This window comes from Falco rusticolus, chromosome 10, assembly GCF_015220075.1.
Source record: "Falco rusticolus isolate bFalRus1 chromosome 10, bFalRus1.pri, whole genome shotgun sequence".
NCBI classification, from domain to species: domain Eukaryota; kingdom Metazoa; phylum Chordata; class Aves; order Falconiformes; family Falconidae; genus Falco; species Falco rusticolus.
In genome coordinates this window covers 319868-347703 of record NC_051196.1, presented here as the reverse complement: position 1 = coordinate 347703, position 27836 = coordinate 319868, and the positions used below count along the sequence as shown (strand labels likewise).

General features: G+C 43.6%; 1 protein-coding gene across 16 annotated transcripts in view; it reads left to right on the top strand.

Moving 5' to 3' along the window:
* The first annotated feature begins 24606 nt into the window (after positions 1-24606).
* The window catches only part of PTPN5 (protein tyrosine phosphatase non-receptor type 5), a 77011-nt gene continuing 73781 nt past the window's right edge, over positions 24607-27836 (top strand). For 8 of the 16 annotated variants that reach the window (XM_037402400.1, XM_037402394.1, XM_037402393.1 and 5 more), the window contains exon 1: positions 25341-25523. The gene's annotated coding sequence lies outside the window, so the exon portion shown is untranslated. Of the gene's footprint in view, positions 25001-25052; positions 25296-25339; positions 25524-27836 lie in introns of those variants that run through there. The other 8 variants (XM_037402399.1, XM_037402398.1, XM_037402388.1 and 5 more) reach the window with 4 other exon arrangements.

Sequence of the window (27836 nt, the reverse complement as noted above, 5' to 3'; positions counted from 1 at the left end):
GTTCTCTATATTTTATGGAAACAGACCATTTTGAAAAATTCTAATTGCCCACTTAATACAAATGCCTGTCCAAGCCTCTTCAAATCCACTGAGAGGGGCAGAAAGGACAATTAAGAAGAAAAAACCTAATGGAAACAGACAGTGGATGACCCTTGTCATATAGTCCTGTTCAAACATATACTTTCCTCAACAAGTGCAGTAAACTGCAGCTTTTTGGATACGGAAAGAAATACCCCCCAGAAAAGTTAGATGTATCTCAGCCTTGAAAGCTGCTCTCTTTAATGTGGCAACGACAGGAATACATGAGTTTCACATTCCCCTTTTATATGTTTAACCTTTGACAAAAAGGTTAAACACTTCCCTCATAACTGACTCACATCAGGAAATGCAAGAACTATACTCTCCAGATGAAGCCTGGCTAGCTGCAAAATGCAATGTCAGCGTCTGAAGTGTAGTAAAACAAGGATTCCTTGTGCAGTTCCTAGTATTGCTACAGGGGCAGGAAGTGGGTCAGCAAGAGGGTCTTTTCCAGATGGGAGAGAGCTGAAATGGTAACAGGAACAATGAGGAAGTTCAGGGCAGAGGGAGAATTGGCTTCAAACATCTCACTGAGATCTATTTTAATTGCGTTGATGTATTAAAATTCCCCTAGCAACATAACAGGAAAGTTTACAAAACATTAAATGGAATACCTGTGAAGGGTTTCCATGTTTTCCATTCTTTGCCTTACAGATAACTTAGGGCCAGATTCTCATCTGGTGTCAATACACCTAATTCCCTTCACTTGCCTAATCCCCTTCAGTTGGTTTCACTAAGCTCAGGTTTGGCTGGAGTGTTGGTTTATTCGTTGGAAGACTGGTGGCCAAACTCCTGAACCGCAGCAGCTCCAAATAAAGTCAATCAAATCTGCAAGTACTTAGTATCTCTGAAATTCAGGTCTGGGATATTCACTTAGTGCCCTAACGGGCTACATATATACTCCAGTTATTAAACTGAGTTAAACACAGGCCCTGTGAGGTGGGACAGAGCTGCTTGCAGAGTGCTGAGGAACAACAGCTGCAGGAAACAAAGAAGTGCTGAGCACCAACCTCTACCCAGGATAAAGCATAAAGGAATGATCAGAGTTGAGTCCAGGTGTGACTCCCCTCCTCAGCTTAGTATCTGGAGGGGACCACCTACGTGGATATGAGTGAGCCTACAGGACATGGCATAGGAAGACCCAGGAGTGCAGTTCCTCCACATGGAGTATGTTGGGGAATGGGAAGAGAAGAGAAATTGTGATGAACGTGGCAATCAACATCTGGAAGTAATGTCTGCTGGCATCTGTTGACAGACCATAGCTAGTATGACAGCCAGGCAACAAAGATCCTGAAAAGGTCCTGATGGGGGTAGATGTCACTACTCCCCTTGCCCACAGCATACTCTGGGAGGGGAAGAGGAATGTAGGATGTTAAGAATCAAGCACTGTTTTCAGGAGCAGATCCTCTCTGAGGTGACTCCTGAGCAGTGAACTTGCCATCAGCCCCAACTTAATCCCTCTGCTCCAGCCCCCACTGCTCTGATCAGCCTTCTTACTTCTGCATTTTCATTTGACTCATTGTTCCCTGGCAGGAGAAAGCCCACTAGAAAAAGTCATAGGGCTCCAGGACTTCTTGCTCTTCCATGCTTAAGCTGCCCCACCTTTCCCTGCTACTACCAACCAGCCCTCCTCTTGTGACATCATATAGCCTCATGCTACCCATACTTGTGGTGGTGGCAGCAGGCAGCAAGACACGGGGGAACACTTCTCTTGCCTGAAGCACGCATTTTAGGGTAGAGGGGTGAGCTGGCACTTCCGCTTGGCCCAAAACACAAAAGCTCTTGAAAACCACAACATAGTGCAGGGAGCTTAGGAAGTGGTTGTGGCCAAGTTCCCTACTCCCTTCTGCACAGTAAGGCAATTGTGAAACTCTCTGTAGCACAGCACAGCATGGGATGGCGTACGGGTGTTGCCCAAACGTATTCCCTTCAAGACAATGCGCAGAGAGGATGTGAGGAAGAGGCCATTCCAGGACTCTCTTGACTCAGGCAACAGAGCTGCTTGTCACCACAGCACAGACCCCTTCAGCCAAGTTGGTGTGGATGCAGGCTTCATGGCATGTTAGGGTATGGAAATAGACTCTCTTCTGTATTGAGCCTATAAGGTGGTGATCCTAAACCATGAAATAAAATATAGGATAAAACCAGATCTGTAAGTGTGATCTGTCCAGCATATCTAGAGTGACAACACTCTACTATCTGCTGTCCTGATGGTGTATCTCCTGCTTCCTTCATCATATGTGCAGTATAGCAAAGGGTAAATCCTAGCTCTGGAACCTTGTGAGACCTCCCTCACGATCAAGAACAAATTCACTTTAAGGGAAGCAGAAACTGGCTCTTAACTACTGATTCAATTTCCCTTCAACACCAAAGCAAAATAAACAAAAATAAACTCTTCTGCATTTGAAGAGTATTCAAAAATCAGTTTTCTTGGACACTGGGATGAAGAAAGTAAAGAGGTACTGCCGACAGACTGATCTGCCACACATGTTGTACTTGCACAGTGCTAACAGGGGATGCAGCCACCACCTCAGGAGATCCACCACTGCAGTAAACTACAGGGTTATACTAGATTTACAAACAGCAGTGAGGTCTGTGACAACTAGCACATTCCAAAATCATCAGACACCTGAGCTACGGCATTTTGGTATCGACCATGCCTATCCTGCCCCTCTTACAAGAAACCTTTCAAGCCCAATATTTTACATTAATCCCACTGCATTTGCTACAGCAATTGTCATAGAAACACTGCATTTTCTGCAGATTGGTATATGATGCAAGCAGGCACCAGGTGGCGGTGTAATTACAAGATTAGCAGTGATATCACAAAATCATATTATAGTAGAAATCTTAAAATTATTATCTAGACACTTTCATATATCATTATTGCTATATTGATCATATAAAATGAAAATTTTCTCACTACAGCAGTTGCCTCATCTGACACGCACTGACTTTTTGATCCTCTGTAACAGGATAGATACGACCCTTAAAAGGCTAAAAGGAAGGTTACCCCAGTGTGGGATAATAGACAGCTTTCAGCAGGAGTTTTTGAGAACAGATTCTGGGTGGGTTTGCTCATTTTTTTGTGTGCATGTGTGTTTATGAGTAGATAAATCTTTTGTATGGGCAGCACGAACTCTTGCCCGGCTCATGTAAATGGCGTCCTATGCATCACTGTACTTTGCAGCGATTCTCCACTAGGGAAGAAAGGGGGGAGAAAGGAGTAAGTAAGGCATGTAAGGGCTGACTCAGCAAACAAATGTTCACTTAGTGGAAAAAACACAAGAAAGTAATAAGACAGTAACAAACATCCCAGCTTGCTGACAGGAATAGCTGGCGTAAAGTGCTCAGACCTGTAGCACTAATGGGCTCTCCAATTCAGGATCAGGAGCAAACAGACCTCAGGCCTGTTTCTCCTCTCATCAGGAGCAGAACATTAAAGTCAGCAGAGCTGTTCTGACATACATTCCCATATCTGGATGCCAGATGGGAAATAAGGAACACATTTTTAAGAGTGAGAGTGACTAACCATTGGAACAGACTAGCAGGGGAAGCAGCAGATTCTCAGTTTTCTGAGCCCAAACTGGATGCCTGCTTTGTGCAGGCTGTGTTTTAGTGAAACACACAAAGCTCACAGCAAGGACAGCAGACTATGGACTGTGATTAGAGAACACATTATTCAATCTGGCTCTTAATTCTATTAATCTGTAACAGTCAGAGCAAATGGAGGGAAAATCAGGCCCTGTATTATTGTTTCCCAAGTGGGTGCATGAACCAAACTTCTGGCGTAAATATTTGCAATGCAGGATTCAAAGTTCAATTTTTTCATAATTCATTTTTTGGTATAATCACATAATTGGAAATTCACATTAGCTCATCTAAACTGGTTATAATACAAATGAATTCATTTCCTTTGTGGACTGAGTAGCTTTGCTCTGCATTGTGATTTTGGATAACCAAGATCAAACCTAATTTACAGGCAAAATCTGTGACCCAAACACTTTGGTTTTACTATTGCATTTCTGCTGGATAATCCCACATAAGATTCCAACCCACTTGCAACAGATGAGCACAAATCATTCAGGTAGAAACTGCCTCTCTCTACAATAAAGTATGACCTTGGAAGTTCAAAATAAATAATAGCCATATCAAAGATTCATTTGCACATAATCTCTTCCAGACAGCAAAGCCTGTGAGCAAGTTTAAAATTATTTCTCATTAAAAAACACATGTATTTCTCTCCAAACAACTGATATAGTTTGTAAATGTTTGTCTATGTGTACTCGGACACACACATTTACCTCTAATGAACTGTGGTACAATGAAGATGGTTCCACGCTACTGTAACTGGCAACTGGGAAAACTGATTCTGAAAACTTCATCAGCTGAGTTTTATAACAAGTTCTAGATGAACCAGTCATTGATAAACGGACTAGATTGTGCCTGCGTGTCCATTCCTTTCAACAACAATGAACATACCACCAGCCATAAAGTACTGTACTGGTTCAATTAATTCTGACAGTCTAGTACATGGAAGAGCTAAGGCATATCTCTATGTGGCATTTTATTCTTGGTGTTTCATTATCATTCATTCAGTATTCATTACAATGCATCTCATCTTGGTTAATGCAGTGGATATTGATGTGGATCTTCCTTTACTTCAATTAAAACTGTTGTAATTCATGATTGGCATAACTAATCGAAATAATGCTTCCTTTCTCAACCACATAATCTACACATTACAAAGGTATATAACAGCTTTTTTGTCTATTCATTAGTAAGTTGCATAAAAAGAATAGAACAGAACTCTGTTTCTTGAGATAAAAGAGATTAAAAGCTTACTTTCTTCTGCCGTTTAAATATGTAGATGGCTACGAATAATATGTGAATTTCCTGTACGTGTATGTGCCCATCACCATCTCCAAGTACCACTGCGCATAAAGGAACGATCCTGTTCAGAAAGCAGTGGTCCCGAATAGTCCCAAGACACCTTGCTGGACTGTTTGCAAGGGCACACAGTGAATTAGCCTTTGTGGCTGTTCATCAACAACCTCCGTTTTCAGTCACTGTGCCATTCTGCCGCCCTCTGTGAAAAACCACTGAAAGTATTTGGGATGTCTGCTGCCTTGCACTTTCAGAGTTCAACATAAAAGACAACTTCTTTGCTGCTCCCATGCAGAAAAGCCTGAATCGCAAAAGGACTGACAGCAGTGGGGCAGGCCAAGAAGTCTCCCCTGACACCGCAGGACCCAACCTGTCAGTACTTCAGCTTTGAGTCTCAAGGTATTAGTGTTCTTTAAATGTTGAGATCAGACATAAACCTACGTAACAGATGTCTTTCAGGAATTAAGTTGTGTGTCACGGTCAATATGGTGAATGAGCCTATTTTTTTGGTCCCTATTTCACACAGTGCTGCAGAAAATGGACTCTTCTTCTGTTCTCATGATTTCTAATTTTGCCTGCACATTTGCAGTCTCTTGGGTCATTGCCCCTTCTCTTGAACAGTGTGTTTTGTTCTGCATCAAACAATAAACTAATTAAGCACTTCCTCACAGTACTCTTCCAGTCTTTCATCTCCTTTCCATTGAACAGGATTTTAAAACGCTGTTTCAAACCCATTTCTGACACAGTCTTGCACTGCACCGAAGTTAAATTGCGCATTCCCTGGGGTAGGCAGATGCTTGTTCTCTCTTCAGTTAGTGGTGCACTTTATAAAGCACAAACAACAGCCAGCTATTTCAGTAGAGCTGAGCTTAAGCTGTATTCTCCTGGAAAAAATATATTAACAAGCAGTAACAAACACAGCTGTCTGGTTTTTGTTTTGGGTCAGGTGGTAGGAGATCTGAAATTAATTCAATCTCCAGGATCCAAATCCTGAATAAATGCAGATAATATGAAAATCTACCACTTGGGGAATTATATACTAATTTTTCACTGCCTCTCTTTTAGGGACAAATTCTGCTTCCTATTATACAAACTTAAATTCATAGCAATAGCATTGGCATTGGTAGTCTTCCACTGAAATACACCCTTGTATATCAAACTAGGGTATGGCACTGCCTCCAAAGGTGAAAGGCATGATACAAAAAATGCCGGTTACTTATTAACAGTGGAGTGCCTGCAGTGTCATTACCAGCTGGGCTAGTATGCATTTTCACGTTTTTGAGGATCATTTACTAACAAAGCTTTTAAATATATTTTGAGATGCAAGCTTAAAAAATGGAAATCCTGAAGAAAGCATGCATTGTTTTTTAGTATTTCTCCTTACAACTCTGAGAAATTTAATCAAAATCCCAGAGAAAAGCACTGCCCTGCACTGTATCCCCTTAGATGCACTACCGTGGGCTAGCCCACGCTAGTGTGATCTCATGGTCAAACCACTGGCCTGAGGATCCCAGCAGCCAGACCCTACTGCCTGCCGTGCCATGACCTGCACCTCTCCTAATCTCAGCCTCTGATCTCTCCATCCTGTTCCCTGTGCCTTACTTAAATGTCAAGCTGGGAAAATACTGCTGTTTGGGGCAGTCTCAAAAAAAGAGTCCTGAGTAGGGATCAAACGAAGCCTATGTCGAAACACTTTCCTGGGACAGATGAGTGTACGTTTCCTAAGTGCAGTCTGTTTGGCCAGGGCTTGCCTCCCGGAATCATGGCCAAGCTATAGCTGTGCTGGCAAAGCCCCTTGCAGATACTTGTCCAAAGGACTAAAGGAGTTTCTCTGAAAGCATGCTACGTTGGGGTGCCTTCCTCCCCTCCTCCCCATGCCTCCAGCTGGCAGCTACTCTAGCCAAATACTGTAGTACAAACCTGTCCTCAATCTATCTGATGCTTTCCAAGAACACAACAGCAATCAGTTACAGCTTTTCCTCATTGATGCAACAGAGATCAGTTGTGCTCAGAGTCCTAAGCAGGGGTCTGATTACAGGAGGTAATAGCCACCCAGTGCCACCAGGTATGTGTGGTGGGACAGTGGCACAGACAAGCACAGCCACCCACTCCAGTGCAGCTGCAACTGCTCCACTTGGGAGTCAAACCTGAAATCTCTGTGGTGTTGCTGTAGAGCATTCAAACAGAGTTGTTAATTAATTAGTTAACTAGGCTACATTATGCTCCAAAAACCTCACCTCAACAAGCAAACCCACCTCCTTGTTCTCTGTTCCCCTCCCACCTTGCCCTATCTTCACACCTTTGGCTCCTTTTGCCAAAAATGATGACTTAGCACCTAAGTCATCCTCTGCAAGGATGTAAGGAGTCATTTCCCTTCTGTACTTTTTTTTTTTTTTCCTTCCCTTTTTGGAACTGCCCTTGCCATTTTGCAGACAAGTTCCCAGCTCCAAGAGAACACTGCATGCCTGCTGTGGGTGTTATGTGAACGGAAATTATGTGGTTTGGATTTTTACAGGACAAGGCAAAATGTTGCAAATAACCTCCATAAATCATTTTAAACAAAGCTCAGGAAATGCCATAATGATTTAGACCGCAATATCTAAAAAGAAGTTTACACTGTTCTCTGACTCCTGGTGTATGCTTGCTTAAGATGTAATTGAAAAAGTATTGTGTTACTGTTTACATTTTCCATTTTCTATCTCCTGTCCAGGCACAGCTCATTGCTGGCAGCTCTTAATTTGTACTATGCAGTATTTCATCACCCAAACAACAGTTTCTCTAGGCCTACCAAAAAAATGGCCGGAGGGAGATAGGTACCAACCATAACAGTCGACTGAGGAATGCTGTAGTGAAAGGCTGGTGACATCTGTAGAGCTGTGGAGTTACTGCAGTTTCCATTGCCCTTCACTTTCCTCTGTCATTCAGGCTGAGAAACGACAACCCTCTACTCAGTGTGGGATTCCACACTTAAAACACCAATCTGGTTATTTGCTGTCCTGTACTGCCTCACACACTGAAAATCGTGCCTAACCAGGTTACTGCTTTTTAAGAAATGCTCTTTGCAGGTGGATAGCCAGTGAAAACCCAGGTTTGTTTAGTCCAAATCAGTGATGACTATTGGTTGGGAAGGAGATATATTCTCTACTGTAAAATACCAGTTTTAGTAAGCAAGTTTAAGGAAACAATATTACCAACCAGAGACGTAGTTTCAGGACAGCAGCATATGTCTTGTTGCCTTCAACCTTTGACACCCAAAGTCATGCTGCAATGAGCTATGGAAAGAAAAAGGACAAACTGGAGCACAACAGTAAAATCTGATTGTTTGTGATCATTCCTCTTACTGATCTTCCACCAGGCTTAAAGACAGGATAGTGCATGAGCTGTTTTGGGAGCATATGCAGTTATAAATTTTTCTCTTGCCTCATTGGTATTATATGAAGAAAATAGCTGTCTACAGTCAAATCTATTTACTTGCTTGTCTCTCAGGTAAATTTTATACCATTCAATAAAAATTCACTTGTCTTCATAAACAGATAATTCTTACTTACTTAGTATATAAAATGAATATCAGAATATCCCACATTAATTCCAAGGTATTAGAAATCACTTATTTACCTTCTTACTACTATTTTTAGTTCTACTTTTACTGCTTAGCTGCCTCAGGAGGGCTGGGGTTCAAATACATCTATTGAGTGAGAAATGGCCTCAGTCTAATTCTCTGATACAAGACAAAGTCAGAGAGAAGAAAAATTATCATCCTTTTTTTTTTTTTTAATCAGTAGGAACTGAGGCACATTGTAATTTGTTCATACACTCCAAAAGTCTGTGTCAAGAGCTGGAATTTTAATTTAGATCTCTTGAGTCTCTGCAGTGCCATTTCTAATGTCTCAGTAAAAGCAGACCTGAATTTGTCACATTTCTGATGGCAGCAGGCCTCAGACAGGCCTGCCTCAGAGTTGCTCTGAGTGACAGGAGGCACTTTGTTTCCCTGCTGGCAAGATAAGTGTGTCTATTATTTTCCCAGCTTCCACATGTCCATTGCTGTGGTGCCTCATGTGAAGTGCAGTACAGCTGCCTTGTGCTTCTTTCCCCTTCAGTCCCAGCTATCTGAGATCTCCTGTTGATCATGAATGGGCACAAAGCAGGGCAACTAACACAGCATGCCCTGGGACTCACCTGACCCTAGGCAATTTAGAGAAACCCACTGGGTTGGCATGACAAACTGAAATCATTTAGGTGACACAGAGACAAGTCAAACTGAATCCAAATCAAAATGTTCCTTTTCTGTTAAGGAAACATAATACAACCAATTCACTTTGGGACTACAGAAAGATCTGAGCCTCCATTTCCTAACCAGCATTCATTGAAACTTTTCAACCCACAGGAAGGAAAACATATCGATATTACTGTGTTCGGCCCAATTCCTGATAAAGACAAATTCTCAAATACCAGCATTTCACATGGGACGATATGCTTACATTTATTTGCTCTTTTACTGCAGAGAGTGGGGAAAGAATCCTAAGCATAAATGTATCAACCTCCAGATTATTTCTGCTTTCAGGTGGAAAGACGGAGGCATTAAAGAGACTGAACTCTGACTGATCCAAGGACAAAAAAACCAGTAAATCACCCAAACTACTCTCAGCAGCCAGGAATTCTGACTCTTTGTTCACTGCTCTAATGATTAAATGATGATGACAGTCATGACAAAAACCATGTAACAGGGGAAGGTGAGCATTAGACCACCTGTAACTGGCAACAAGTAGGCTAATCATATATAGTCTGTGAAATCCGAATACTTCAAAAAACACTTTCTCCAACCCACACAGGAAAACTATCACTCCATACTCCTACGATGCATTGTGCTATATTTCTTCTTGTTAAAACTGTATCAACAGTTTGTGTTATACTCTTACTAACACATTCTTAAGTTAGAAATAGGAAGTGTATAATAAGGCAAGCAAGAGCATCTCGAATTTGTGTATGCATGCAATATGTTAGTGATATGTGTCACTACTCTAAATCAACAAGAGGTATTAGATTTCTTGATTCCTGTGTGGCATTAAATTTAAACTGAAGGTCACCTTTTTGTTGCTCTTCTGCTCTTAGGGAAATTGCATCAATAAATATAAACAAGGCTTCCATGTTGTGAGTTAATGTCCAGAGAATCGACATTTTAATAAATGGATTAAAATGCTGTAAATTTAACATGCAAAATGGATATTAGACAGAAGGGAGCTTTCAGTTGATACTTCAGCAAATAAACAAAAACTCACTCTTAACTCTTTTGTTTCCCAGCTGTTGAACTGTTAAATAGCTACTTGAATTCCTCTAACCAGTCACAGGAAGAACATGGAAAGAGGAAAATCAGCTTTAGGCCTTTTAAGACTTAGTCCACTCTGGATATAAGGTGACAGAACTTGCATCAGCTTCAAAAAGAATTGCCCTGGCTCATGTCATGGACAAGTGTGATCTTAGAGCATATTTGTTTTATATATCAAGTCAAATATATGCAGATATGAGCTCAGAATAGCACCTTTGCAGTTAGGGCCTGGGGGCAAGAGGTTAAGGAGGCTATAAGGCAGGCTTTGTCCACAGCTGTACCATCTCAGTAAATTACAAAAGTTCAAAGTCAAGTCAGCTCTGAAGAATTCAAGAAACTCCAGTACATAACAGCTTTGACTCATTTAGTTCTAGAAGGTATTTTCCTATTACTTCAGGAGGATTGCTGATATATCTGAATCTTCAATGACACTAATACACAAAATAGCACTGCAGCCTCATCACACAATGCCCTACCTTGACCCTCCAGACCAGGAATGAGACAGTCTCCAGGCTGAGAGAACTTTTTCTTCCCTCATATACTATTCACTCTACAGAGAATTATCTGGCTGGAAGTTGAAATCTCCTCACCCAGGACTTCAGCACAATGACCACATTGGAGCTCCTGCTCCCTTAGATGTTGTGCTTCACCACAACCCTCGACCCTTCCTTCATTCATGATACCCTGGCATCCACAGGTAGCCGCTGCCCCAAGAGGTCTGGACCTTCACTAAGAAGATGGAGCCACATTACAAGAAAAAGAGCCATTTCCAGTTCCTTCACCACCTTGTTGCTAGAGCTGAGAGGCCAAATGGCTCTCTTGGATGGTCCAGAGCATGACCTAAGCTCTGGAGAGATGCAATTCTGAGGAGGTAGAAGCAAGAGAATCACTAAAGGTTCAGTCAGAGTAGGATCAATCTGTGTCACAACACAAGGATACTACTTAAGAAGTGCTGTCACCTTGGCCTTTTGGTACTGTGTTAAATCACATACATTTAGATTCAGATACTGAATTCCCACCATGTACTGTTGACTACCTCACATACCTCCTCTTGCTTCTGCTATTACACCTTATCCAGACTAGAGGATCCATGGGTAAATGCTGCTATTTGTTACAGCCATGGAATCCTACTGAAGTTAGCAGGATTGAAAGCATTCAATTAAAAGAAGAGTTAGCCCAACTTATGCTAAACAATGACAGTCGCATCTGATGTTGGTTTGGGGGTTTTTTTGTCCTACTTCAGTTTTGGTCTCATATTCCACTGCAGCAAAGCAATACAAAACCATGACAATGGCAGAAAAAAACCCCACTAACCATTTAAAATCATGAACTGTGGTTCTTTTTGTTCTTTTTCTGGGTTTTGGTCCCTGAAGACTCAGACCAGAAGAAAAATCTATTTTTACTTTAAAAGTTAAGATTCTTATAATGTAGCTATATTTAGCCATAACAGCATCAAGTGCTGCCAGACCTGTGGCAAACTGTTGCAGTTTCTTGTCTTGACACTATCTTTGAACTCTGTCATTACACAAGGATTGACTCACGGAAATGCCTTTCTCCCCATCAGTTCCGTAGGGCAACAACCTCTGTACAAAGATTCCTCTCACATCATCAGCTAATCAACACAACACTTTCTGAGGTAAAGCTTCACCAGTATTCCATAGATAAAGGAATGACATGCTGAGAGATTAAGATTCAAGATCATTCCCCTTCTCCACACTCCAGATGCAAAGTTTGGCAATCTCCCAGCTCCAAGCTGAGTTGTTACCTAGGCAGGTGCTGTTTCCCCACTATCTTCTTTACCTGATAACCTGATTTATGTGGAGGAAAAAAACAGGCAGTCAAGCCTGAAGAATGACAGTCCTCTGTCTGGGGCCCTCACTGTTGAAGTCTGAGAGCACACTGAGTCATTAAGCACCCTTTGCTATTCTTCTAAGTCTTCATAGGGATTTGGTGGCACAACGGGGAAGTCAATCTGCAGCTTGTCCCTTTGACAACTCCAGTCAAAGGGAGACTTGATTCTCAACAAGTAATAGCTAAGAGGTACAGTGCTGAAATTAGTCCCTCCCTCTTTTGCAGTACCAAGCTATGAGGTGGGTATTAACAAGCCAGGTAAAACCAAAACAGTTTTTAGCAGCCCACTTTCAATTAACCGCACTCCATTTGCCTGACAAAGCAGCACTTTGCGATAAGCCCTAATGATCACTGCTCCTGGTTCTCAAGCTTGTCTATTGCTTTGTTCTTACAACACTTTTATTTAGGAAATAGATGGAAAGATGAAATGTAACTATTGCCATTCAGGAACAGAGCAATAGTCCAGTTTGATCTGAATCCTGCTCTGTATTTGGCTTACAAAGAATGCTTTAAAAGAGGACATGAAAGAAGGCGTGTGTGTATGTGTGTGTGTAATCCACCTTCTTACCCTCTTTGCCATGCCTTAGCCAGTTTTCTTAGAAAACTCTACCTGACCCCACCCTGTCATGAGCTGCTATCATGAAACATGAAGACCAGTGTTGTTATTTAACCCCACCTGGCAATTAAGCACCACACAGCTGCTTGCTCACTCCCCCTCCAGTGGGACAGGGGAAGAGAATCAGAAGTGTGAAAACTTGTGGGTTGAGATAAAGACAGTTTAATAGGTAAAGCAAAAGCTGTGCACACAAGCAAAGCAAAACAAGGAATTCTTTCACTACCTCCCATCAGCAGGAAGGTGTTCAGCCATCTCCGGGAAAGCAGGGCTTAACCACACTAATGTGTGGTGCCTTTGGGAAAGCAAAAGCCATCATTCCTTACGTTCCCTGCTTTCTTCTTCCTTTCCTGGCTTTATATGCTAAGCACAACATCATATGACACAGAATATCCCTTGGGTCAGTTGGGGTCAGCTGTCCCAGCAGTGTCCCCTCCCAGCTCCTTGTGCCTCCCAACCTACGCACTGGTAGGGTGGGATGAGCAGCAGAAAATCCCTTGGCTCTGTGTAAACACTGCTCAGCAATAACTAAAACATCCCTGTACTATCAACATTGTCTCCAGTGTCTCCACACTAGCTACTGTGAAGAAAATTAACTCTGCTTCAGCCAAAACCAGCACAACCAGTAAGCATCAGGCTGTATAGCTCGGAGCAAGTGCACCTTCCTTCTTTAATAACACCTGTATACTTCTTACCTCCTCCTCTGAAGGCCTCTTGACAGTTCACCTCCTGCTTCATTTTAGGAAGACACAGCAACAGGGTAGGGATATAGATGTTGTATCACTATGTATAGTGATACAACAATTGGCCACAGGTAAGTAAATTTTTTTTCTTAAGATAAAGCTCACCCTCCAGTTTAAGTTTGGATGGCCTTTCAGTTTCTCTTGCTGAATCCTATACTTGAGTGCCACATGGCTCCTACGTCAGTTACTCCTACTGTAAGTATCATACACCTCAACCGGTGTGCATTACCCAACCACTAAATAATGGAAATTGTTACTTTCTCAAATGGTTATTACATAAAATTAAAATTCTATGTTTCTCGCAGTATATAAACTTTAGCAGCATTGATGTTTTTCATGTAGAGAGGTACTAAATTACATAGCAGCCAGTACTGTTAAGCAATAGCTTTATGACTTTTCAAAAACAGTTACTTGCAGTTCCTAAGTTTTAGTAAAGGAGGCGCAAATCAAGTGTTCTTGAGATTGTATATTTAGACCCACCATATATTTTCCAATCAAAAGCAAGCCAGACTATATGATGGCTATTTGTGGAGAAACAGTTTGTGTAACAACAAAAACACGCTAAGAATTAAAGATACTTGTATGCATTAAGAAGACTGTTTCGTGCATTCCATATTCTGTAAATAGCATTCTAGGAAAAGTTAGCTTCATCTACTGCAAAAGGAGTATCTATGCAAGAAAAATGCCAAAGTTGCACCAGAAAACTTTCACCTGACATAGGCTATTGCTATTCAGGTTCTTTTATTGTCATTCTGCATTACTAGTATTTTTCAAATGGGAAAAACTTAATTCATAAGCTCCCATACGTCACAATTTGAAGTAACTTCTGAGCACTGCCTGATAAACTAGGCTCTGCTGTAACAGGCAGATAGAAAGGGAGCTACTGCTGCTGCTGGCAGTTCAGTAATGCTAAGTGACGAGACTGGGAACAAATACCAACTAGAAGAATTCAAAGAAAAAGCCTAAAAACAGCTTCAGGGGCCAGACAAACCAGTCTTGCAGAGCATGTGCCAACTTCTGATGACTACATACAATGTGTAGGTCCTTGGTTTCTTAATCAAGTTATTTTCAGCAAAGGAATATATATCTTTATGTTACCTGCCATAACATACAAGTTAAAATTCTTAGCTGATTATATGCCCTGAAACCTAATTAAAACCAGAGACAAATCGCATATTTTTCCACTATACTGAAGGCATTCTTTAAGACATCAAGATACTGTTAAAACCAAAAAAGTTGTTTTCTAGCAATCTCTTAGAAATACAATTCCAAACTTAATTCTGCTCAAGGTATTGATCATAAGGCCCTAATCCAGCTTGACTCCCCTGGTTCAGTATTTTGGCTTCCATATGTTGAACTCTTGGGGTCACAATTATTCATATAAATATTTATATATATGCATCTGCACAGCCATAATTCCTGGCACATACTGACAATGAATGAACAACAGTAGCAAAGGATACTTATTTATTCCAGACACCTGGAAATCTTAAGAAGTATCACTGAAATTATTATTTTCTGAATGAGTTCTGAAATCCTATGTTTTCAAATATTCCTGACCTTGGTAGGACTATCCCAAGTCAGAAGATACTTTCTATGTAACATTTTCCTATGTGACTCTTGGACCATGTGGTCTCTTGCTACTAGAGCTTGTATTTCTCTTCCCAAGGATGAATTTTAACATTCATTTTCTTCAATCTGGAGCAAGAGGACTATTAAATCAGAGAGATAAACAGTTACAAGTCTTTAGCCATACCCAGTTATACAGACTTCAGCTATCTCAAGTGTCTATCAATTCCGCTTAGCAGCAACACTTGCTGTGAAATGCTTGTTTGCTAATATTTGCAACACTGCAACAGATGTACAAAATCAGATAGGCTACAGTGAACATTAAGAAAGGGCAGATGATTGTTTAGAGAGAGAGAATATGTTCTCTCTAATATATATTATATATATAATATATATAATATGAGAAAACACCACTAGTTGTTTCCTGGCATGTAAATTTTTATAGTCAAGAGGCAATATTCTCTATAGCGACAGCTCTTCCCTTCAGATTTGTGCTTTTGCCTCCCTTCATTCCCCCTGAAATCAGCAGCTGAAGCTAGACTGGATTTTTATGTATAGGGAGATCTGGCTGGTGATTGCTGTTGTTTTTGCCAAAATTTCTGTGATTTGACTATTTTTATGTAAAATATGCAACAGCAAGAATGCAAAAACCATGCAGAGCCAATGTTCTGAATGCTAGATTTGAACAGAAGAGATCCTGCAGAAGCTGAAGAAATTAATCTGGTGATAACTGGGGTATTGTAATGCTTTGGGAAGCTTGACATGTATCGAAGGACACCATTTCAGAGCCAACTGTATACATCTCATTGATTTCTTTATGGTTGTTTCCTCAGAAGCCATTAGTCTTTTTTCTTGTTGGCTAATACAACATTTTTTCATGGGCTGTGAGTGTGAGTATAGATATATATCTGTCTGCAAAAATAGACGTCTTTTAGCACCTAAAATCCAGCCTGTGTAGTTACATGCTTTTGTAAGAGTCTCACCCGCTTTGTTATGATTGAACTCTGTTGAGTTGGTATAGAAAAGTACAATCCTGGCCTTGGGAATTTACTATCCAATTTAGAAAAGCAGTGATAACAAATATTGGGAAAATGGGGGAAGAACAATACAGGTGATAAGACCAAGCAATTACAGATGCTAATAAAATTACTTTGATTTTAGAATTTCCCCATCAATTCTTAATACATACTATTTTGTTACCTTTTTTCTACCATTTCAAAACCAGCCCTGCACAAACTGAGCAATCCTGAAATCATGAGTTCCAAAAGTGCATTTGAAATTTTAAATACACTGCATTTGTGGATTCTGTCTTGAACTATCTCCCAAGACCTGGTACTGACAATGTACAGAATGCCCACCAATTTCCTTAAGCAGTCTTACACTGAGCAGTTACTAATAACAAAGGTCCCACAAACACCAGCTGCCTTTGAAAAGAGATGCATTGCCCGTTTTATTTCTGTTCCTTCTCATATCCATGCATAAAATGGTCTAAAACTCTTCCACTTCTCATTATCAGACCATTTTCAAAACCGTACATTCTCACAGTATCTGAGCAGGTGTTCTCTCCTTCAGCAAAGGTATCTTTCATGCTGTAGCCACAGAGGTCTGCAGGCATGATCCCCTGAAAGCACACTGCCATCAGCATGCTTTTTGTCCCCAGACAAGGAATAGCAGGCTGCCATTCTGATTTCCTCCGAGCCATATGCTTCAGCATCTTGAAAGCATCCAAGCCAAGACTTCTTTCGCTTTTCTTGAACCTCTAACGTGTGATACCCTCACAGTCCTGGTCTTTTGATTTTTTTTTATTTCTGGGTTTTATGCAAATTGAGTTTTTTACCCCAAGCAGAAACTATGCTTCCAAAGTTTTGAATATGACCATGTTAGCCTTCTGTAGGTGTGCGTTTATCAAAATAGCTGCTGGTGACACAAGCTGAGAGAGGGGAAACCCCAGGACATGCACCATATGGTGACAGGAACAGCAGAAGAAACAGCAAATACTAATTAAAACAGTTCTCATGGTTTCAAAATGGCTTTTCCATGAAGTATTAACAACTGCTGTTTAATCCTTCCTTATGACTACTTAATTCTGAATGAACACATCTCTCAACTTTGGGAAAAGTTTGGGGTTTTTTCCTCATTCTGCCTTTTTTAACATCTGAAATATAAGGAGAATTATAGTAACCATGGTATCCTGATGACATAATGGTTACCATGAGAACAAAGCCGAAACAGTGTCATCAGAGCCCCTTCTCTCTGCTGTGTGTTGAGTTTTATATTTAATAGAGGTGGCCAAACTGCTGCCACCCAGCCTGGCCAATTCTATTCTGCTTCACTTGAGTTTCAAAGCTTGTAAAAGCAAAGCTGCCCTGCACTGCTGCCTTACCTTAGCCCAGTTAGTTTTGCTTCAGGGCAGCAGTGCCACTGGCTTAAAAATCTGCATAGCAGCCAGGTAAGAAGATAACTGTGTTGTAGCAGATTCCCCTAAGACAGTGGCATTTGTCATGTCCCTAGGACACACTGCAGTATAGCCTTTGGCTATGTATGAATAGCAGTTCTTGGTCTTCACTTGCGAAACAAACCAGATTTTAAATCACATTTGCTTAACTGTACTAGATTTCTTTGCTAACCTGTGCAGGGTCTCTCAATGCATGATGGTCTGTGGTCCAGGCCTGCAATAAGCTCTGCCCAGAGAGGGATCTGCTAGCTTCAGGGGGTACTAGCTGAGTGCAGAGATGCACCACACCCAGTCTGTTATAGGACAAGAGTGCTGAAGCAGACACCAAGACTCAAGACAACACTGTACTCAAGTTGCACATGATTCGTCTTTATGAGTGCTCCCGAGTGACGGGAACACAGAAATTAGTTCAGATTCTCTGTTACCATCTGACTGCTGTGAACACAAAGTACTATCCTCCCCTGGGGCCAGCACACAACGTTGCTACAGGACAAACTGGCACTGCCAAAATGCTGTACCTAGAGGGCAGCTCCAGCTTCAGATGAGCAAAAGCTATTCCCAGTTTGTTTCCTTAGAGAAGTTCCACTTTTATTGCAGGAACCGATGGACACAACTCACTGCATATTGTTTGTTCATTTTGTTATATATATTTCCCAAATGCTATTTTAAATCACATTTCTCCCTTATGCTCCTACCAAGTTTACTGCATGAAAATAACCCTCTGATTTTAATTTCATATTTAACCAAAACAAATGTGTCGTGGCTCTGTTCACTTCAATAAATCTATCCTGATTTATATCATGCATACAGATACAAGAAAAGTGGTCAGAGGGGAAGACCTGGAGGATACTACAAAACAAAGGGGCCAGCTAAGCAGGCAGCATTTCACACAAAACTCCCTGCATTCTGCCTGTTTAACAAAATGTTTCCACACCAACCCAAGTCAGTTCCTGCAGATGGTTCACATACATTTCCTTCCTCTTCTCATTGGAGCCCACTGCACAGGCCCTTGCTAAAGCTTCTGGCCACAAAGTTTCTATTGTAGCCCCTTTTTAGTATGTGCTACCTAACTTTTTTACCACACTTCCACACAGTTCTTCGTGTTTCCTTGCCTTAACCTTACAACCCCTTCTTGGAAAACCAGGATAGAGAGTCATTGACAAAGACTAACTGCAAAGTACCCTCTAAAACCACGGCCTCTAAATTCAGGCTGGAAGGGACCTCTGGAGGTCATCTGGTCTGATTCCTACTAAAAGCAGGACCAACTTGGAAGTTAAATGAGGTTGCTTAGGGTTCAGTTAGACGTCAGTCCAGCTGACTTCCGAGTACCACCAAGTATGAAGATACCACAAACTCTCCGGGCAGTCTGTGCCAGTTTTTAACCATGCTCACAGTGCAAGAGAAAGTAGTCACAATTCCCTTATATCTGGTCAGAATGCAGTTCTTGCTACAACTTAAAGAGCACTTGCCTCCTGTTCTTTTGCTATGCAGAATCTGATTCTGTCATTATTACTCACCGTTAGGTAGATGAAGACAGCACTATGATCCTCCCTTTGCCTTCTCTTATCCAAGTTAAAACAAAGAAAACCTCAGTGCTCTCAACCCCTCTTTTACAGCAGCACACTCCAGATCCTAACCATCTTAAAGACCCCTCCACTAAACACTCTCCAGTTTGTTAGTCTCTCCTTTGCATAGGGAGACTCAGAACTCCAGATGCAGCCTCACAAGCCCCTCACAGAGGGGAGAAATCAATTCCCCCAGCTGCTGCCTATGCTTTTGCTAATATAACCTGGAATGCAGTTAGCCTTTCACTGCTGCAAGGGCACACTGCTGATTGAGGTTCAACTTACACACTGGGATTCCCACTTTCTTTCCTGCAAAACTGCTCTCTGGCCAGATGGTCCCCAGCTTGTACTGTCACATGGGATTACTCTATCAATACAAAAATATGGTACAAAAATACAAGACTGCACAAATTCACAAAACTTTACGTTTGCCTCAGAACATCATGAAGTTTCTATTGGCCCATTTCCTCAGCTTCTTGACAACCCGCTTGAACAGCAGCCCCAATTTGGTTTAATTTGTGAAATGAAGGTATAGTCTGTCCTCTCATGTAGGTCATTGATAATGATGTTAAACAGCATCAGCCCCAGAGGAACATCACTACTAACCAGTCACCAGATAAATTTTGAATTGTTGACCATTACCTTCAGGCCTTGGGCTCAGTCAATTTTTCACCCACCTTGCAGCTCGCCTATCATTCCATACCTCCCCAACTGTATACAAAGATGCTATAGGAGACTAAGTCAGAAGCCTTGCTAATGTCAAGGTAAACAACATCAATTGCCTTCCTCTTGTTCCCTGAACTAAACATTTCATCACACAAGACAATCAGACTGGTCAGGTATGGTTTGCCTTTGGTAAACCCATTCTTAATGTTCCCCAACCACCTCTTCTTCACATGCCTAGAAACTGTTTCCAGGCGAGTCTCCTTCATAACCTCCCCTGGGACTGAGGTGGGACTGACCAGCCTGCAGTGCCACAAATCTTCCTCCTTGCCTTTTTTGAAGATGGGCACTGCATATGCCTTTATCCAGTCACCAGGGACCTCCTCCACTTGCCACAACCTTTCAAAGACAGCAGAAAGCAGCTTTCTACTGACATAAACCACTACATTTGCACCCTCAGATACATTTTGTCTGGTCCCATGGACATTTATTTATAGATATTTTTTTTTTATATGAAAGCTAAACTTGTAAAAAAAAATCAACAGACACAGTAGGGCATAGCTCCAAGTCAAAATAAACATAACTATATGCAATAGTTCAGCATATTTGGAATAACCTAGAAAACCCCCACAACTACTAATCCTTCGTTACTGAAGGACCTGCTTTTGCTAGTTGGAGATGGACTTACTCTGTCCAAGTGTCCTCAATCACTTTTTCTTTGCTTTACCTCAAGACAGGAAAGAGATGGACAGATATGTCTGGACTTTGAGGCCAAATGTAAGATGGCCCTTATATGGTTTGGAGAAGCCTCAAGGAAGTGTGGTTATATACATTTTGCATGACCTCACATATATGATGCAGAACTACTGAGCTGGACTGGAAATGTTTCTCCCATCAGTGCACAATGGACTTTATCAGCTCTCTCTGCTGTCTCTGGTTAGCCCTGTGGCTCTTTTATTCAACCATCTCTCCATAAGGTCTGTCCTGTTTGAAAGAAGACATAGGCTGAAGTAACCAAGAGAGGAAAAAGAAATAGAAGCGCCTGCCAGGTTCCACTGGACTCTTCCCACTGGAGGCAAGATTCATCCTTTCCTTACACTGCAAAGCGAAGGGTACAAAAAGAAGGATGCAGCTCATATGTATTAATGTGGCCAGATAAATACAGCAGGTTTGGCTCATTTGAAAGAACTGAGCCATTTGGGAGCAAGGCCCAGAGCTGTTGCATTATTTATTAACTGCTACTTTGCTACATTCCCCCAAGACAACACAAGTCCATTGGAGACTGCACTGTTTTCTCTGCTGTCAATGGGACCCTCCTTCTCTTTTTAAAAAGAGAAGAAGTGGCAACAAGAAGCGTGAAAGCTACACCTGAACAGCTCATCGTTCTGAGGGTGTCACCTTGGTGTTTGGAGAGGGCTTTCACTGGAGAAAGCTGCTCCTGCTCTCTCAGACACAGATCCTCAAAAAAACCCACAAAGATTACTCTCAATGGTACCTGTGATTATACAGGGTTTGCTCTTACATCTAAGGAGAACTAGGCTGATGTTCAGTCCTGGTTGCTAGTGGAGGTCATCTGTTTTGCTGCAGATGAAATGCTGAGAAAGGAAGCAACCTCACCAGTGCATCCCAGGTAACATTTTGACCTCAGTGTGCCTGTCTTGTCATAAAACTGAAACCTTCACTGATTTTTTAACTCCAGAAGGCTGATTTGCATTTATGAACATAAGGTTTAAAAATATATATGTATATATCTGTGTCAAAGACAGTCCCAGAGAGCAGTCTCAACTCCCATCCCTCATTCACTAACAGGAATTTCACCAAAAGAAGCATGTTGTGAGGGCCTGACTGCTTTTTGCTGCAAGCAGTTGGAAGGTCAAAAGGGAAATAAACCAAAGTAATTCATAAACCTGCTGGACTAGATTTTCTAATGACTTCCTAAGCCACAAAATCAAAAAGACTTACAGCATTAACCAGGACACAAATACAGCAGCATACCAATTTCAAATGTTACAAATTCCAGCTATTCCCACCTTAACCCTTATCAAGGATCCTTTACCTGCTCCAATAGCTGCCTCAGACCCATCACAGTTTAAGTGCTTCACTCTCAGCAAGATCAAACTTTAACCCAAATTTCAGCTATAGCTCTACTCCACAATCACATCAGTGGATGTCCCAAAATTATTTAGGTAGCACTACTTCAAACCTGGCTCATCAGCTGTGCTTCACCCAAAGTTCAACGCTGATCCCAGCTGTAACCTTAAGGCAGCAACCTCTGCCTGCCTAGCAGCAAGCTGCTGCCAGGGTCAACGCTTAAGTCCCTAGCATAGCTAGCAATAAACCCAGCTGAGTGGTCACTGAATCACTAACCTTCACCCTCATATCATTACGTTAACCTCACCTCAACCTCACACTTAAACCCTTCCTAATTGTGGCAGGCTAGTGACTTCTGTCTTCCCCAGCAATGATTCCTTCCCATTGGCCTCCACAGACTCAAGCCAGGCACTAATCCTGCTAGACACTGACCGGCAGGGTGACAAAACACCAGAGCAAAGTCTAATGCCAGATTACAACCAGCCTCAGTTTAAACTCATCACGCACTCATGGCTCAGCCATATACCCAACCCTAAATGTTGGCTCCTTTCCTTCTGGCATAATTTTAACAGAGGAGCTGGTTCGCTGATTCCAACATGTTCTCTGCAGCAAGCAGTTGGCAGAGTACAGGGTACCCAAATTTTGCTATTCAAAATCAGCTGGGGCAGATTTGGACTGTTTTTCAGCACAAAAAAAAAAAAAAAAGCAGAGACCTACATGTAGCAGCACATGTAATTTTAATGTCTTACCTCTTGCACTTTGGTAAGCCTAGGAAGCAAAATGGCTCTCAGAGTAAAGCAAAGAAACCCTGCTGCCTCTCAACTACTTACTTCTGCTAGGCCCAACCCCCTGAAAAGCTACTGTGCACCCCACAGCAACAAGCAGCAGATGGCTGGTAAAGTAGCTAGGAGCATTTGGGAGCAAGGAGCTAATTCCCTGCTCCACTGCAGTCTTTCTGAACTCCAAGAGGAGTTCCCATCACAGGCTCATTCCAGGTTTTCAGGCCACTGACTTTTGGAAGGGAAGAGGATACTGAGCTAGTCCAGTAGTAACTGATGAGTCCAGTTTTGCCTCTTACATCAAACTGACTCACCCTGCACTGATACCAACTTGCAATTCTCTTTTAATTGGGAAAATCACTAGGATAGTACTCACCACCAGAATCCTGGGTCATAAAGTCAGTCTCTGACTCAGAAGGAGGTTTACAACAGCTGTGGCAACGATACGTACTGTAGGTGAGTCATGTTGAACTACAGCACAAACATAATAAAACAAATACATAAAGAATTGCACTGACCCTTCTAAATTATGTTACTTTTGTTATTCTGTAGCAAAGGACAATATTTTATTTTGCACTCAGTTTTTAGGAATACAAAATCTAAAAAAATAAACTTACTAAGACACTTATCATATGAGTCCCAAGCAGCTTTTTTAAATTCAGAGACTAACATTTCAGCTGATATAAATTTTCTGGCAGGCATTAAATTTGTGGAGGCATACAGAATTAAACCAGCTCAGAATCCGATTCTAGATTCATGGGATGAAAACCCATGTTTATTGATTATGTAACTGCAAATGCAGATACCTCTCAAATGCAGTATGCAATGTACCTAACAGCACATAACAAATGATTTGTGCATTTTCAGAAGTGGAAAATGCCCCATTCAATTTAAATCGTAGGACAGATTTAGATAAATACTATTGGGTTTTCCAATCAAGGATTTCAATAAATCAAATTAAGAAAATATATAAAACATTATGTAACTTAGAGGAATTACTGCCCTTCAGTGAATAGATACTGAGGTAGTTCCGCTGACTTAGTAGGCCCCCACCGCCTGAACAATTAATCCTTTAATTCTCCAGTAAATTAAGCTAGTAAAACTAAAGTCACAAATCAAACTCAACAATATTCATGACAAAGCACTGGGAAAAACCTCTGTTCTCCAGTCAGAGGTTGTGAATTATGTGTTTAACAAGTTACAACTTTAAGGACCACTGACGTGGGGAACAGGATTACCCCGAACAGGCCACCCCACAGTACAAAGTAACCACTGTAAAAAACAAGTGGGTTTAAAGCAGTCTTTGAGATGCTTTCCTCTCTCCTATTACTTCTGGACAAGTCTTAATTCAGGTATTAGGTGCTGGGGTTTTATCAGTATAAAATGGTTTGCCTTCAGTGAAGCAAAGTAGGTTTACTGGAGATGAGGAATCAGCCACGCTGTTCACATGTAAAGACTATGGTCATGGCTCTGGTTTGAGAAGTCAGCCTCCTGCCCCGAGATTCTTCACCCAAACGTGAGTTGACAAGAGGCATGCTCTTCATCCACTTCAGCACAAAGTCAACCACACTAACTAAAGCATTTGCACTAATCCCCAAGGGCCCACCGCCACCGCTCTACCCAAAGTTCAGATGCGGCCCCGGGAACCTGGGGCCTAAATGGCAGGAAGAAACCCCTGAGGAACAGTAGCAGCGTCTCAGAGCGGCCTCTCGTCCCCCTCCTCAGGGGGGAGCGTGGACAGTCTGCGGCCGCCGGCTCCTCTTCACTCGGACTCGGGAACTAGCAGCCCACGGAGGCGAGGGCCACGGACGGCCCGCCGTCCTACCCGCCTGGGCCTGCCGGCGGAGCCCCGCCGCCACCGGGGGGCCTCACTGCGGCAGCGGCCGCTCCGTCGCCCCCGGGGTCCGGGGCCGGCTTCTCTGCGGGCGCTCCCGCTCGCTGCCCAGCTCTTCCATTCATGCTTTCGCCGTCTCCCTCTTCGGCTGAGGGGAAACGGGAGCGCGCGTGGGCGGCCGCTGGAAGGCTCGCTGTCAGTCAAGCGGCCGAGCTGAAAAGAAGGCGAGCGAGGGAGAAGGAGGGAGAACAGCTTTCCCGGGGGAGGGGGTGGCTGTTGTCGCTGCCAGCCTCGCAGCCCTTCCCGGGGGCATCTGCAGCGACGGGGCGGGGGGAGGGCGGGAGCGGTTTCACCACAGACCTTTCCCGCCTCAGGGAGAAGCGGGGGCGGCTTCTCTCCCGCCCGCTCGTTACCTGTCTCCTCTCCACACACACCCACTCGGCGGCGACGGGGGGGGAGGCCTGGCGGCCGCTCTGTCTGGCGAAAACGCCGAGCGGAGGGGCCCGTGCCGCCGGCAGCGGGGAAGCAGGGCGCTGTGGCGGCCTGCGCGTACGTATCTACCGGGGGCGGCGGGCGAGGCGTGGGGGAGGGCCGCCCGCCCCCGCCGCTTTCCGGGGGGAGCACGGTGCGTGTCCGCGGCGGGGCGGTACGTGGGGCGGCCGGCCCCCTTGAGCTCTCCCCGGGGCTGGGGAACTTCTGAGGCTGAATGGCACCTCGCAGTCCCGGCGCCAGCCGCCCTACTCGGAGGGGGGTGCGTGAGCAGAGGCGCCGGGCAAGTTACAACGGTTTTAACGGTCGCAGTGGTTTGGGGCGGGGGGCGGCCGGCGCGCGCGCGCCGCAGCGGGTGAGGCGGGAAGGGCGCGCGCCGCGGGGAGGGGCGCGAGCGGCGGTGCAGTGCGCAGCAGGGCCGGGGGTTCGGCGGCGGGAGGCGCGGCGTGCTGGGGCCCGCTGTCCCCGCCGCAGCGGGCCGCTGCCGCTGTGCGCCCCCGCACCTGAGCGCGGCGCTGGGAGGGACGGCGCAGGTGAGGCGGGCGCGGCGGGCAGCGGCGGCCCCCAGAGCCGGGGAGCGGAGGTAAGGCTGTGCCGGCGGCGGCCGCTCCCGGGCTTCCGGTGGGTAGAGCAGGTCCCTTTCCCGGCTTTTCCTGCAGCCGCTTCCCGCCTCGTCCCGCCGCATAGAGACGCGGCGGCAGCATCCCGGCGCCCGGGGAGGAGGATGGCCCCGGGGACCGGGCGAGGGGCTGGGGGAGCCGCCGGCGCGCGCCTGCTCCCGCGCAGCAGCCGGGGGGGGGGGCCGGGCCCGGACGGGGATCGTCCCTGTGCCCCGCCGGGGCGGGCGGAGCAGGCGCCCGTGTCCGCGCGTAGCGGGCGTCGCTGGGGAGGGCTGGGCGTTGCGGGAGGCTGCTCTCGCACCGCTGTCGCCGGGAGTTGGCTGCGGGCTGCAGCCGCCTTGCGCGGCTTCCCGGGCGCCCCGCTGCCTGCGAGCCGGCCTGGCGAGCAGCCCGCGGTGCGCTGCCGCGCCCTGCCGCACGGCGGCGCTGCAGGCGGGGAGGGGCCGCGGGCGGGGTGCGGGGCGGGCTTGGCGGAGTTACTGACGGGTGGAACAGAAGGGGCTTCGCGTGGGCCCGGTCAGCTCCTTTGCAATTAAGAGGATTTTTTTCGAGCTTTACGTACGGCTGTCCTGTTGACGCTTTAGTGACACTGTAATTCTTACGTCGTGTGTGGAAAGGAAAAACTAATTTAGTTGGTTAAGCCTTTGTATTGCAACGTTATTTATGGGCTTTCTGAGGTTTGGCTCGAGCTCCACTGGCTGCCACCTGATCGGCAAAGCTAGGGTCAGGTTCTGTGCCTGAGTTAGGGCAGTAAATTACTGACTCAAAAGAAAAGTGGCTGCATTACCCTCTTTTTATTTAATGAGTGTTGCATATACTGAGGAATCAGTATTTGGGTTTGATCACAGTGTTTTGCTAGGTAGTTTGAGATAACTTCTTGGTTGTATAAAATACACAGTTAATAGATCAAGTTCAAATCTTGGATAGACCCAGAGCTCCTGTTGATTTAGCAGAAGTTGTGTGACGTTACAGAATCCTGAATGTTACTGTGTGGAACACTTGCAGTAGAAAAATTTTCTCTCTGCTTGCCCTACGCTTGTTTTCCAGTTTGTTCCTTTGGAATAGCAAAAGGTAGTGCTTTTGCCAATCTTTTCACTGATAACAAATTTGACAGTTGAATTAGGGTTGTATGTCTAAAGCCAGGGGTTGTTCTGGGGCTCAGTATGTGCCCATTGAGAGACAAAATATTTAGCCTGTTGACTTGAATGTGAATAAAATGGACATGAGAACTCTTATTTTACATTTGCGTATAACAAGTTCCCAGCATTTCCAGCAGGTATGTGCAGGAAGGCAGGCACATCACATTTGCCTGTTTAATTGGTTTTGTTATCCTCAAATAGGCATTATTCTTCGTAGTATTTTGTTGGGTTGTGGATTTTTTTTGTTTCTTTGTTTTTTTACTTCTAATTTAGCATTATTGTTTTGGTTTAAGGACTAAATATTAAAATACTTGTAACTCAGCTGCAAAGAGAGTTGCCAGCTGGATGTCATGCATGTAAAACTAGAACAAGAGCCTTTAAATAGCAAGACCATCAATTTAGTAACAATTCAGTGTGGTAAATGATAGAATACACAAGAATACAATTCTGAATGATTATAACATGCATCTTTTGATATTAATATTGATAAAGTACAAGGCAGAAAAGCAAATAAACACACCCAGCTTTTAAGTACTGTAACTGGTTTGAAGTGGGAGAGCTGTATTCTGTTATGTAGCTTATGCTTGAAAGAAAAGCAGGGAGGGAGGGCAGAAAAGTTAGTTATGAGCATTTGTTTTGTTTTCTGGATCTTGAAATTCTGTTATGTAGTAGGTTGCTTTCCAGTCTCTGCTTTCTCAGTGTCTGGAAAGGCAGATGTTGCTGCAACAGGAGTAATTACACTGGTTTGCAGCACAGGAGGAAAAAAAATAATTTCTGTTCTAACTTTTTGCATCTGCCTAGAAAGATCAGCCATTCAGCTCTGTTTTGGGCTTGTCAACAGAAAAGGTGAGATAGGGAAGTTAAGTTTGTTCAACAAAGGTTGTGTAGTTAATGTACAAATTAGGAAATTTCTGTTTCTAGAATAAAATGAGTAAATTTGCCTAATAGACTTATGTTGAACAATTCCACTTGCTTGTCCACAAACAGAACCTCACCGAAAATCAGGAAATTTTCCTAGGTTTTGTTGATTCCTGGTTGCTTAACCAGATCACACTGTTCCATGGGATGTTGAGTCAAAGGGCACAAGAGGCAGCGGAGGCTAGAGCCCTGTAGGCTTTTGTAGGATAGGCTTTCTGA